Here is a 14,108-nt window from a genome sequence, read left to right as displayed (position 1 = left end):
AGCTAGGTACAATCCCAATATCTCCTTGACTCCAAGGCACATGCACTTAAACTCCCTTGCAAAGGGTTCTGGTCCATGATCTCAATATTTATTGAGACTGACATCCAATGATTCCATGCTGGACAATTACCTTCAGAATAACAAAGTCATTTTCTATTTTAGAACACCTATTATTTTAAGAAATTGAAGTTTTTGTTATACATTTGGTTGAAGAGGTCAGAGTAAGTATAGAGAATTCCCTCAGTGCATTCGGGAGGAGATCTTACTCTCTGAAGGTCTCAAAGAACAGAAAAAATGGGAGGCAGGACTTATGTTAGATTTGGGCAAGTGGTCACATACTGTGTATGGTTTAACTGGGTTGCCAAGGGCCTCCTGCCACTTCCAAAATAATTCTGTCACCATGATGCCACATTATTAGCCATTCTCACCATTAGAAATTCATCCCTTTGCATTAAAATGATCTCAAGAACTACCTTGAAGATCTACAAGTAGTAGGAGACCTGGCTAACATAACATATTAAAACTTTAGCCTGAATGATTTGATAATATTAGCAAAACTTTGAAATAATAAGAAAAAGACAAATAAATTAGAATATATAAAAAGTATTAAATGGTGTACAAATAGTAAAAAAAAAAGGCAAAATGATAAATAGTAAAGAAACACTGGAGAATTAGTGAAAACAAGGGATGAGATTTGGGAAAGTCGGGGGAAGCAAAAGCAAGGTATGAACATGGTGAAGACTGGACAGGGAACAGGACATCAAAAAAGGCTCAGGGAGGTGAAGAAAGGGGGGTGGTGAGACAGATATGACCTGCTACAGAGGTTAAGTTCAGGTAGGTGCTCTTTCCATTATCATAGCAGAAATTAAGCAGAAATATGCCCATGATCTCTTACCGGCACTTTTGGTTTCATTGTTTTAGGGAACACAAAGTTTACTTTAGCTATGTAAACTTACACATTTCAGACAAGGTGATCACAAACTTAGGGAAATTAGAGAAAGAAATAAATGTAATACTGAAAGCAAAGAAACAAACATTCTAAACTTCTTCCTTTGTAAAACATAAAAGCCATAGCATAAACCCAAATTCTGGAAAAATCAACTACAACGGGTTATTCAGAATGTGTGAAATTTATGTGTACCTCCAGCAGACTATCATTTAGCTTCCTGTATATCCTGAATATAAGTTTTAAATGGAAAATGGTGGAAACAGTAAATTATGTGATGGTGAAAACTTCTTTACCACTTTATGATCAAGAACTACTATTTGCAGCTGTGTTACAGAGCTACTATAGAAAAAGGCCAAATGTTGATGTATAAAAGCACATGCACTTGAAAAAAGCCAAAGCAAATATGAAGGGACCAATAAGAGGAAGATTTAGAAAGAACTCGATACAGACTTATGGAACCATGTGAACCTGACCTTTGCAAAATGTCCATTACAGTGGTGGGCATGTGGTAGGTTAAAGGAGTATGACTGATTAAAATGGAGATAGGTTCTCCTGTGTATGATGCAGACTCTGGTCTGATCTGAATCCATTTGGGTTGGAGACGATGCAGGTGTTCCAGGGAGCCATGTAGATAGGCTTCTGGGGGTGTGGAGATGGTGGTACCACAGCCTTCTCCCATCTCCCTCTCAGGTACAGATGTTCTCTTGAAATGCTTTCTATTTAAAGGCTTCCAGAAAGTGAGCTTAAATGGTAGAAAGAGGAGTCAGTGAGGGCTAACTCTGAATAATTGATTTAGGATACATATCAGCATGGGCCCAAAGCCCTACAGATCCATCTTTTCCTTCCATAAGCCTTCAGTGGGCTGCCAGTAAAGGGGCACTATGGCAAGCCAGTGTAAGGTGAGGAGAGAGTCAAAGAGAAAGACTGATTCTTTGTCTGCTAGGAGGAATAAAGATATTTAGAGAACAGCTCCAGGCAATCTAGGGTCAAGGCAAAATTGCGTATGTGCAGATACTGGTCTTTCCAATGTAATCCACATTTAGAATAAAAATATACACATCTGTACTGTTGGGTTTGTTCCTAACCAATATGTAAGGGCCACAGAAGTTGGCAATTCAACATTTGCTTTGTGATTGACTGAATCCCAAATTGAGAGGGGGAATAAAACTAGAGTACCCTAAATTTGTTGCCTCAACATTTTGAAAGGCAAGGCCAAACAAAGGGTGCTGGTGAGTATATAGGGTATAGGATCCTCTTCTCTTTAGTTTGCCCTCTTCCTGAGGCTCAGTGAGCAACTGGTGGAAATATGCACCTGGTACTGAATGACACAGATGCACGCATTTCACCAGCTTTGGGATTTATAAATTTGTGGTACAACTTTGGAGAATTTCAGGGACTGGCACCCTAATAAAACAGGGAAGGAAGATTGATATAGCTCTGCATGCCTACTTTTCATTTTAATGAGTGGCTCTGAGAGACAAGCAGGCTGCTAAACCATTTATTTTTCAGATAATACCGGAACGGACTAGAAATACATTCAGAAGGAAAACACAGTAATTAATTTGTCACTGAAACCTGAGGGGTCCGGCTCCACTTATAGGTGATAATGAATGTTTTGCATGTAATTAGCAAGAATAATTAGCACATTCCTGGTAACAAATAGACTGACTGGTACTCTGCAAATAAAATTAATTGTTGTGCTAACAGAGGCAATTGTGTCTCTTTATTGTCTGACAATGTCCCTTATTTGCACTAATACCCACTTTAGACCTCTGCGGCTTTGTGCAGATAGGAAGGGGAATCTATAAAATTGTCCCTCCTCCATCTGCTTCTCAGAAATTTCGGGACCACCAGGGGACTTGTTTGTCAAAACTTGTTAAACAATTTGTAATCTTTAACATGTGTTTTACTGTATTAACGGATGAACACATCAAATCAACTTACTGGTTAAGCCGGAAAGCTACTCTAATCAATCAAAATGCTGGCATTTTTAAACTCTGGAACTCTTTTTTTTTTTTTTTTTTTTTTTAACCTTCCATTCTAGTTTCCAATGTTTCCGATGCAAACATTGAACTAGAAATGAGAGCGGGGGAAACTTCCAGTTAAGCTCTCCTGATGCATCCTGAGATGACTTTTGCCACCTGAGAGTCTTCACTGGCAGACTGCTTGAGTTTGTAGGCTTGCAATTGTGCCGCTCAAAAGAAACATGGGGGATTTGTTTTATAGTCCTAGAAACTGCCTTCAACAACATGTAACATTTATGCACACAGTAGGCGTCTTTCTCCCTAACTTTGAAACACATTGTTTAAATTTCTAAAGCTTGTAATATGGGAAATAATTTTAATAAACATAAATATTCTAGTAATTCTGGGAATATTTGCAGAAGCTGAGAACACTGTGGTCCCTGTGATGGAACCGCATCCCCGTGGGTACTCCCCACACCATCAGTGTAATAAATGATCACATCAACTGAACAGAAATCGAATTTAGGCTGGTGGTGGGGGCAGTGACAATTATTTTTTTTTTAGGATTTTTCGAATAGGAACCCAACTTTTTGAGCTTTTACTTTTGCGAGGTGAAACATATTTTGTAAAAATTGAGCTCCTACTGAAAGTAAATTTGACAAGGGATTCTCAGATAATGGTGAGCTTGCAATACTTGGTTCATACCTATATTATACTTTATATATTACAACTTATATCACATTTCCTAAAGTTGGTTCTATATTTATCAGATAGTAAACCCCTTGATAGAAGAGGCCACATCCAATTATCCTCATATTTCCAGCACCCAGCAAAGCCCTTTCAGGACTTTATTTTTTTAAATGAATAATCCTTCAGAAGGAGTCAGGGCCAATCATTTCCAGGTGATTGAGTATAGATGTAAAAGGACAATTATCTTCTGTGACTTTCCTATCAGGGACTTGAGTTTTTGAGCTCTTACTTTTGGAAGGTGAAACAAATTTTTTTTTTTTTTTTGAAATTTCCTGCTTTGGTGAATTGACGACCAACTTTAAATGGAATAAATGATAGCTAATCATTTGGCCCTTAAGCTTTTCTCTTATGTGAAAGTATGCTATGAATTTTGCAGTTAGGTTGCTTAATATTGGCCACTTCTTACACTGATGCCACACATATATCCAGGATTTCCATTAATCTAATTGAAATGATAACATGCAGCTTTGGCAAAAATAGATTGCAATGGACTATATTCTTCAGTGGTCAGTCAGGAGGAGGAAGACTATTCTAAAAGGGAGAAAGTTGCATAAGCCAAAACTTTAACGAGTAGAAAGATTAACCTAAGATCTACTTTGTTTTGGAGATAAACTGGTTTTATCTTCTAACTGGGCCCTTAACTTCAAGATTAGAAGTGTCTCCTGGGGTGCTTGGGTGGATCAGTTGGTTGAGGATCAGACTCCTGATTTTGGCTCAGGTAGTGATCTCACATTTCCTGGGACAGAGCATCATGTCTTGCTCTATACTGACAGTGGGGAACCTGCTTGGGATTCTCTTTCCCACTCTCTCTGCCCACCCCCCCCCCCACTCAAAATAAATAAATAAGCTTTTTTAAAAAAGTGACTCCTTGCTCTCTAATACAGTTGGATTTGCATTTCTTGTTCCCCTGACATTCTCATTTGTAATCCTTATTAATTAAGAAGGTGGCATCGCCTAAATTCTTAAGGCCAATTTAGAGGTTTTATTAGGCTAAAAAATTACTTTGAATTGTTTTAATTTGTTTAGTGTTCATTAGGGTGAGTGAATCAAGAAAGCTTTCTTTTTCCTGGGAATAACCTCAAGTAGGGTTTCCACTGGGTTTTCAGGAAAAGAAAACAAATGTTTGGTTAGATTTTTAGGGGGTACAAGCAGTAGAAATTATAAATATTTTGTACACATGTGACAATATACTAGAATTAAGCTTTTTCATAGTTTTAGGTAAAATCATAGGTTTGTAAATGTTTCCAGTTTGACTTGCCACTCACCATTTCTGTGCGACCTAGCTTCAAGTTTGGACCTTTTCTTTCTTCTTTAGCTACTGTTGTCATTGCCATGTCTCGTGCTGTAGCAGGAGACAGTGTTAGGAGCCATCTTGGGATGAGAAGATAGTTTCTGGCAGCTGGGAAGCAAGGGGACTGTTTCGTAACTGGGATTTCTGGGTGAGTACCCCAGGAATCCTTTCCACATGCTCCGTGGAAATGGAAAAGTGTATTTTATGAGTAATAAGACACTGGAATTTGGTCAGTTGAGAAGACTGTACTCAGGGGTGTGAGTCCTGCCTTTTAGAATTCTGAAACATCTTTGAGTCAGGGGTTTCTGGAAGTATATGGAATTGATCAGACCATCCTTAATCTGCATGTTGTTTTTTCACTTACATTGAAACTGAAAGACATAGTGGATGAGTAGTAGAAGGAGTTTAGGTGTAGAGGGTAAAGAAATTAGGAGGAGAACATACTCTTTACAAACATCTGAATGAAATAAAGGATATATGTCTATTCTGCTCTGGAAATCTGCTGATGCTAGTGAATGGCCCTTTAGGTCTCAGCAATTAGACCTAAGATGTTAGAAATCGTAGCTGAATTAAATATGAAACAAAGACGCTCTTTTAATATTAAAATCCCTATTAAAATTCTTCATGGCAAACTTTTAGATTACTTTCAGTAAGAGCCTTTTCAATTGCTTGCACCTGATTCCTCGAGCACGCAGAGACTCCTTCATTTTTCCCATCCAATTTTATATACAAACAGTTTTTCGGTACATGAACTCCTTGGTATAGTGTAATGGGGCAAATGTGCTCTTGGATTAAGTACATCATCACGAATCCCTCCCTCGTTGCCCTCCCACACCCCTCTGCACCCTCTCTTCCCCCAGCCCGGTGTCTTGAACTTAACTTACTAGTTTGACTTTCCCTGAACCAGAGCAATGAACTCATAGAATGGTTTTAAGGTTGAGTAATTATGTCTCCAGGTGTTTGACATTTAAACCTTGAAGCTGAAACAGGAGTCTGGTCTCTCTGTATCCACTCATGATGAATGTCCTTGAAATATTCCACTTAAATTCTCAGCTGTAGTCAGTTTGCACTTCAACTGTGGACATCATTAGGAAATGGAAAAAAGGAGTCTTTCTTCATTAATAATTGGGAAAGCAGCCAGTCCTGGAAGCAAAAAGCTTTCTTTTGAGCTGGCATGGTCTGTCTCCCCACCCCCCCCACCTCCCTTTTCACTCCTCTCTAGGTCAGAGTAGAAACTGGTGACCCCAGCAGTGGTGGCTTGCTTTGTTAAGCTGTCCACATGTTGACTGATATTTGGCAACCAAATGTTTTAAAACATTTATATGTTGTTACAGAAGTTTATGGGAGCAGACCTGTGTGAAGCATCTTATTCCAAAGGGGTAAAAACAAATCTTCTTGACTCTTGCCTTACAAATGTCATCACACTAATGGACAATTCTATCAATTGCAGGAAATGGCCTAAATAATTTTGAGCAAGATTGAAACAAATATTATAATAGTCACAAGGCTGATTCTAAGGGGTGGTCATTTCCTTTACTTCTGAAAGCCTCCAGAGATGATTTGCTTTGACTGGTGAGTCTCACTGTTTAATTTGATTAACTAATTTGATAAATTTCAAATAAACTATAATGTTTCTTTCTTACTGATATATAAGTTCTCTTCTGAGGGAGAAACATTTTGTTGCTCCAAGGCTGTCAAATATATTCTATAAGTCAAATATATTCTAAGAGTGTTTGGGACATATATGAGCCACCTTTACATTCACGCATGTCAAACATGAGGCTTTGTCTGGAATTCAGTGTCTCATTCAGTGTGTCTTTACTGGCCACTTAAGGGAAGGGTGGGGACAAACTGAAAGGAATAACTGAACTCACACCAAAACAAATTTAGAAGAAAAATATTAGTTTAGATATTGGAGAACTCCATGGCATCAGCACTAAGCTTGAGAGACCCAGTGTCTCACCCTTAAGGGAGTCTTTCTGATCTCATTTGTTTCACAAGTGAATTTGAGCTCATTGACTAAACACTTAGCCTGCTTACATTAGATAGATACCACTTTGAACTTTAAAGCACTTTTCAAAGTCTCTTCCTTGACTATTACTTTATAGTTATGTCCTAGGAATAGTAATGTGCACATCCACAACTAACACTTGCTCAGCACTTTGTGGTTTATTGTAGCAACTGGTAATGACTTCTGCACGAACCATCCTCCTCACCAGCCTGGCCCTCTCCAGAGCAGCCCAGGCCAGGCACAATAATCAGCACAAGATAGATGATAAATGTATATTTCCATTTGATCCTCACTACAACCCCGAGATAAATAGGGCAGAGATGAAGAAACCTAAACCTAGAGAAGGGGAATGCATTGCTCATGGCCCTAGTGGAGCATGATGGAGACAGAACTCAAACCCAGGCCTTCTGACCTCTAATGCAAAGCTCATTTCATGCCATCATTACTGATGAGGAACTAAGAGTTTAAATGGTTGGTTAAACAAGCACACAAGATATTCTGGAAAGCCCCTAAGTCTTATTTTGCTCTTTTGTCAACCATCCCCACTGGCCATATAGTGAAATATGTGAGCTACCTGACTGAGGTCTACCATGTGCCATGTTCTTGGGCTAGAGTTTTCTACATGTGGATTTGTTAATTCTTGTAACAACTCAGGGGTACGTGCAGTCATTATCCTCATGTTACAGATGAAAAGACAGAGGCACAGAAGGGTGAAGTGACTTGCCCAACTTTCCTCAATTACTGGCAGAGTTGGAATGGGACCTCAAGCTATCTGTCACTAGAACCTGTGCTCTTAAGTCAAGAGACTTCAAGCTTTCACCTACTGCAGTGCAGTGTGGTGCTGACTTCTATAGCATGATGCCTCACTAAGCCCATTCTCACCAGGAAACTAACACCTGAGGTTGAAGCCTTCTGAGGGGATCCTGAGCTTGGTGAGAAGCACATATCAGGATGGGTCTTTCCACACCCATCGATATCCAACACCACACCTTTTAGTGCACAGATCCAGTCTCTCCTGCTTGAGGAAGGTACACAGAGGAGTCATCTTTTCTAGACTAGAAGAGAGAACTAGATTCCCTTCTGCTTTCTATCCAGTCAAAAAAACACCATCCCAATTTTTCTCTCTCAGGGCCTGCTTTCTTCATTTTGGTCAGTCTTTAGTCTTCCCAGGATCTTCATTCATGCCTTCATATCCCTTTTAAGATATGGAGACAAAAATTGGATGCAATAACTTTAACAGACAATTAACCAAAGCTAATTAGAGCTCTGGGTCTATCTTCCAGACTTGCATATCATTCCGCATTACGGCGCCCCGCTCCACACTAGCTGTTCAGCAACAGCACCAGCTGGTGTTTGCTGTGTGAACACTCTAACTCCCTGGGTCTCGGGTGTCATGCTAGGGTGGCCTTTCGGAAGGATTTTTTTAAATTTCAAGATATGATGACTTACATTAAACTCTTGGACTTCATTCTGGTTTTGATGAGCCATTAACAATTTTTAAAAATTTATTAATTCAATATAAACCCCCTTTTATTAAAAGAAATATTTTTGATAAATGATTGTAATTCCAAATATATTTTATACATTATGTTATTTTGTGTAGAAACCTAAACACAAATTGCCAAGACTGTACACTATCTTGAGGTAGCTGACTCATTGGATCACATGCGTGCGCGCGTGCGCACACACACACACACACACACACACTTGAGAAAGTTTTTCCCCACAAGTCCAGGGTAAATTATAGCACAATCTATATGCAACTTTGTGTTCTACTATGCTACCAAGGGAAGTGGTGAAAAGCCTGACTATTTTAGACTCATAAAAAGCTAAGAAAACACTGGAAAAGACAGAGAATTGCAGCATATTGGCATAAAGACAAGCAGATAATTCAGAAAGTTGTTGTGGTATGTTCTACAACTGTTGGAGTCTTTGTGCCAAAGATTTCCTATTCAAATTTAATAGTATTCAATGGATTACACAGAAATATGTTTTTTATTATATAACTATAATTTTACCATAGGCATAATATAATAATGTAATAAAATGTTTCACTGTTTGAAGAGGGACAATTTTATAGTTATAAAATTACAATCATTGTATTCTCAAGGTACATAAATGAATTCATTACTCAGTACAGATTCAAGCATAGAATACTATTTGAATAATGTAACCCTTAAGAATATACTTAATTATTCCTAAAATAAATTTAACATTGATAGTTCTTGTTTTTATGATTCAAAAATTGGGAAGAACACAAGAAATATAAATACAGAATTAACATAAACCTAGATATAAGAACATTTGATTGTTGTTAATTGTTGTTTAAATAATTATTTTTCCAGTAGGTGTATTTGTGCGTGTGTGGTGTGTGTGCGCACACATGGATGTGGTGTATGTGTATACACATGTGTATGACATGTGTCTTCATGTGTGACCATGCACACACACATGTGCAATATGTGTGCACACATATGGCACTACATGCATGTGCATATTTATATGCATACACATGCATGAATGGCACACATGTGTACTGTGCAGAGTGTGTGGTATGTGAATGTGTGTGTATGTGTGTACACACGTTTGGTATGTATGCTGTGCATGCATGGCATGTGTGCACATGTGTTCATGTGTGGTGCGTGTGTGCATTTGTGGTGTGGTGCATGCTTTATGCCAGCGCGTGCACATGATGTGTGTGTGTCCTTGTACGCATAGGTGTGTATGTGCGTGGTGAAGCCAGAAACAATATGAGTTTAGGCATCTGCTCTGGCAATTGACTCTGTCTTCCTGGATCTTGCAGTGTTTTGACACTGTCTGAAACAGAAGCTTTATTGCCTGAGGGCTACTAATTGCACTGACTACGTTTTTCTCTCTGGATTTCTCATGACATTGCTGGTGACACACAACATTAATGTTCAGACTCTGAAAAAAAAATTTTTTTAATGAGACAAATGTGCATACAGCTGTTTTCAGATACAGATGTTTTCTCATGGTAACCATTGACTTCCAGCAATACATCCTGGAGGGACAAGAGAGGTTGAGAGGAAATGGGACACTAAGGAAACTAGAGGCATTCTCCAGCCAGCCCACCCGCCTGTGTTCCACCCTAGGCCAGTGCATTTCATCTTCATAGTTTGTCTCTTTGGCTTTGCTCATTTTTCCCCTATTTTTTGTCCTTTTACCATCTTAACTTCTCTAATTCCAACTGCCTATTCCTTAAATTCAAGAGTTTTCATAGTCTAAAACCTGCCAAAGCTCCCTCAGTCCACCCTAATCCTAATTTCTCTCTCTATCCCAGTGCCAGGTACTGTAGTAAGCACTTTCCATGTTTTATCTTGTATGATCCTCCCAATAACTCCATGGAGTAAATACTATTATTATCTCAATTCTATTGCTTTAGGAAGTAAAATTCATGTTAAACATTTGCTCAAGATCACACAGATATTATGTGATTGCTGAACCATGTTACGTCTGCTGCCATCACATTACACTGCATACTCACTCTTCTCTGTAGACTTTTAGCATACGTATTAGTGATGCATATTCAAATTTTTAGTAATAGGTCACTTGCTCTCTGGACCTTGCTTTCTTTGTTTCTTGTGACTAGATCCCATTTGTTCAAAGAGATTGTGATCATCCTGTGTCTCTTAACTAGCAAGTTTTCTGTTTATCTTTGGATTTTTTTACCATTTTATTTAGTTTGAGTTTATCCTAATTTTATTATGTTTCATTCATCTCTTTCCTTCTTGCTGTCTTTTCATTTCACCTCTTATTGTGTGGAAATTAAATTTTATTTTTGTCATGTATTGGTTTCATTTGAACTTGTTAAATGTAAAGTAAATTAGTGACTTTCTTGCTCCTCTGGAAAAATACAAGGACTTATAACCGAACTCCAATAACCCCAACATGCCCACATGCTATTGCTGTCCAGTCTTTGAGATTGACTCTATTTTGTAAACCTCAAAAATCAGTTGTTACCAGTTTATTATTTAATTTCTTATGTTTAGCTTTATTCAAATTTACTAATTTGAATTTACCAATTTCTTTGCTGTCCATTTCTTTTTATGTTACAGATTTTCCTTCTTCCTAAAATTCTTCCATTAGAAAATTTTCAGATTCGTTTAAAGTATGAAAATATTTTGATTATTGTTTTGTTCTTAAAAGAGGGCTTTGCTCCTGAAAGATACTTTTGCTTGATATACCATTCTATATGTATGCACAGAAAATGTCACCATTTTGAAGGTATTCTACTCTTCCACTATTGCTGCTGAGAAGTCTACTGTCTGTCTAATTGTCCTTTGGTTGGTGATCTAGATTTTCTTTTTGGGTGCTTCTAAGATCTTAACTCTTCTTAAACTGTTCCTCATTTTGACTAGGTCTTGAAGAATTAATGTTATCTTTTGGTTTATTTGCGTGGAATACTTTTTCTTTCATTTGTGGATTCATGATTTTAATTGATTCTGGAAACTTTTCAGCTATTATCTCTACATAATTCCTCTACTCTATACCTTTACTCTTTTGCTAAGGTTCCAATTCCATGCATGTTAGAGCTTCTCATTCTTTCCTCCACATTTCAACCTCTCACACTTTTTCTTCTTTTTCTCCTCTGTACTGTATGTTAGTAATTTATTCACATTTATATTCCAGCCTAGCTGAGGCACGTGTTTAGTTTTCCAGGGCAATTTTTTCAGTTCTATTTTCTTATTATCTTACTTGTGATTTTCCTCTTACATTTTAACCTCTCAGCTTCACTGGCATGTATGTATGTGTGAAGCTGAGAATGTTGAAATAAACGCAGCTGTTCTTACTTCAATAATCAGGCATGTGAATACTGGCCCAGATTTTCATCCTATGTAACTTTATGGGAACTCTCCCAAGACATGATTCAGATGACTGACCTTAAACAACCACCTCCCTGTTCATCCATCAATCATTCACAAATCCATCTGTTTCTTAGTAGGTTATTGCAATTGCACTGAAATACCTAGCATCTACAGTCTCAGGGGAAATGTGTTGCAATCCTCATCAATGGTAATTTTCTTTAAGGAACTGTTAGTACAGAAAACAAGACTTTCACAATAAATTTTAAGTATGACTGTATTATCCGTATCTACTTCAACAAAACCAGGGACAATGATTATAGTTATTTGGACTGAATACAGTGGAGCTAGTAGTTTACCAACAAGGAAAATTTTTCTTGAGGTGAAGAAAAAAGCTCCATATTTCCCATCTGCTCATGCCTTGATCATAAATGTAGTGTTTTAACATTTGCTTTGCCAAATTAGTGTGCTTTGCCTTAGGTTGCTGAGTAGCCAGATTGTTTTCTTCAGTTGAATCTGTGTATTTTTATTCAGAAAATGTCTTGAATGGAGACATTTGGAAATGTCCTATAATGTGGGAAGCTTATGTTCAGGTGTGTGCGCGTGTGTGTGTGCACCTGTGTGTACGCGTGTGTGTATGCTCCTGTGTGTGTGTGTGTGTGTGTGTGTGTGTGTGTGTGTATCTGTTGGGTATTGAGGGGCAGAGAAAGACATAGGAAGGAAGAATGAAAAAGATGTGGCTGCTGTCTCCATCTTCATTTTCATAATTATATCACTTCTATTAGGTTTCCATTTTGAAAATAAAGTACAGCCACAATCCCAATCACAACACCAACCATCTCTCTCAGGAGCATGAGAAGCCACCATTTCTTTTTTTTTTTTTTTTTTTAAAGCTTTTTTAATTTTTTTTTTCAACGTTTTTATTTTTATTTTTGGGACAGAGAGAGACAGAGCATGAACGGGGGAGGGGCAGAGAGAGAGGGAGACACAGAATCGGAAGCAGGCTCCAGGCTCTGAGCCATCAGCCCAGAGCCTGACGCGGGGCTCGAACTCACGGACCGCGAGATCGTGACCTGGCTGAAGTCGGACGCTTAACCGACTACGCCACCCAGGCGCCCCGAGAAGCCACCATTTCTAAAGGTACCTCTGATTTCTCTTCCTCTTACATATCCTTAACTATGCGACACCTCATAAGTCTTTTCTGTTAGTTTCCAGTGCCTCCCTCTATAATCCACTTCCTTGGGGGAGATCATTCACTTCATAGTTTTCAATAACACGTTTATGCCATTGATTTTTAAATATTGATGTATTTAGATGATACATTGCAAATTACTTACTGGCCATCTTTGTCTGGATTTCTTTAGTCACTTCAAATTCCACATGTAAAAAATCAAAATTATCTTCCTCTACAAACTAATTTCTCTTCTTAACGTCTTCATTTCTTTTAGAGGCCTTACTCAGTTCTCTTGTTAAAAATCTTAAAACTTTTGTCTTCCTTCTATCTCCTTAGCTAGAACTGTTTTGTCTATTAGGCATAATAAGCACAGTGCCCAGGACCTATGATAGTTTTAGAGGAACATGGAAATGTTTTAATTTCTTTTAAAAGATAAAGAAAACCTGTTTTAATATGTAATACTGACCGAGATCACTACATATATACATTTTGTGGACGAAAAAGCTCATGAAGCCAAAGTGCCTAGCCTTCAGTGACTATTCAGTCTTCGAGTCTTATTGATACTTTTAATGCACTTATCCCATTTATTTTCATTTTGCTTTATTGTGGTAAATTCTATTTACTACTCCATTGCTTCACATCAAATAATATCTGCTGAATTCTGTTGGAACCCTAGGATAACATATGAGAGTGGGTTGGACAGAGGGGAAGTCTTCTATAAAAGCTAAGTGAACCCAATTTTATGCCTCACAAAAGTAAGCAAGAGTAGAAAGAACACTGGCCTTGAAATCATGAAAACTAGTGGCTGGGGTATAAATCTGAGTCTTGATTTCCTTAATTTTAAATTGGTTTAATAATCAGTTTACTTTTCTTATAGTGTGGTGGTGAAGACCAGTAATTCAATGGAATTGAATTAATTGTGTAAACTTTTAATTGTTATATAACTTCTTTGGTGTTGATTCTTGGACCAAGAATAGAAACGGATTCCCTGAATTTATCAAATTTAAACCCTGACTGACTTCAAGACTTTTAACTTGGTCCCACTCTCTTTCTTTCACCTAATTTCTTACCAGACTTCCATGTACTGATCTTTCAATCTTCTGTTTTCCTCACATCCACGTGTCTGTAATTAGCAACTCTACCACT

The sequence above is a fragment of the Puma concolor genome, chromosome B4 (genome assembly GCF_028749965.1).
Source record: "Puma concolor isolate L17-30 chromosome B4, mPumCon1.1.hap2, whole genome shotgun sequence".
In the NCBI taxonomy this organism is placed as follows: domain Eukaryota; kingdom Metazoa; phylum Chordata; class Mammalia; order Carnivora; family Felidae; genus Puma; species Puma concolor.
Note: the sequence above shows the minus strand (reverse complement) of the source record.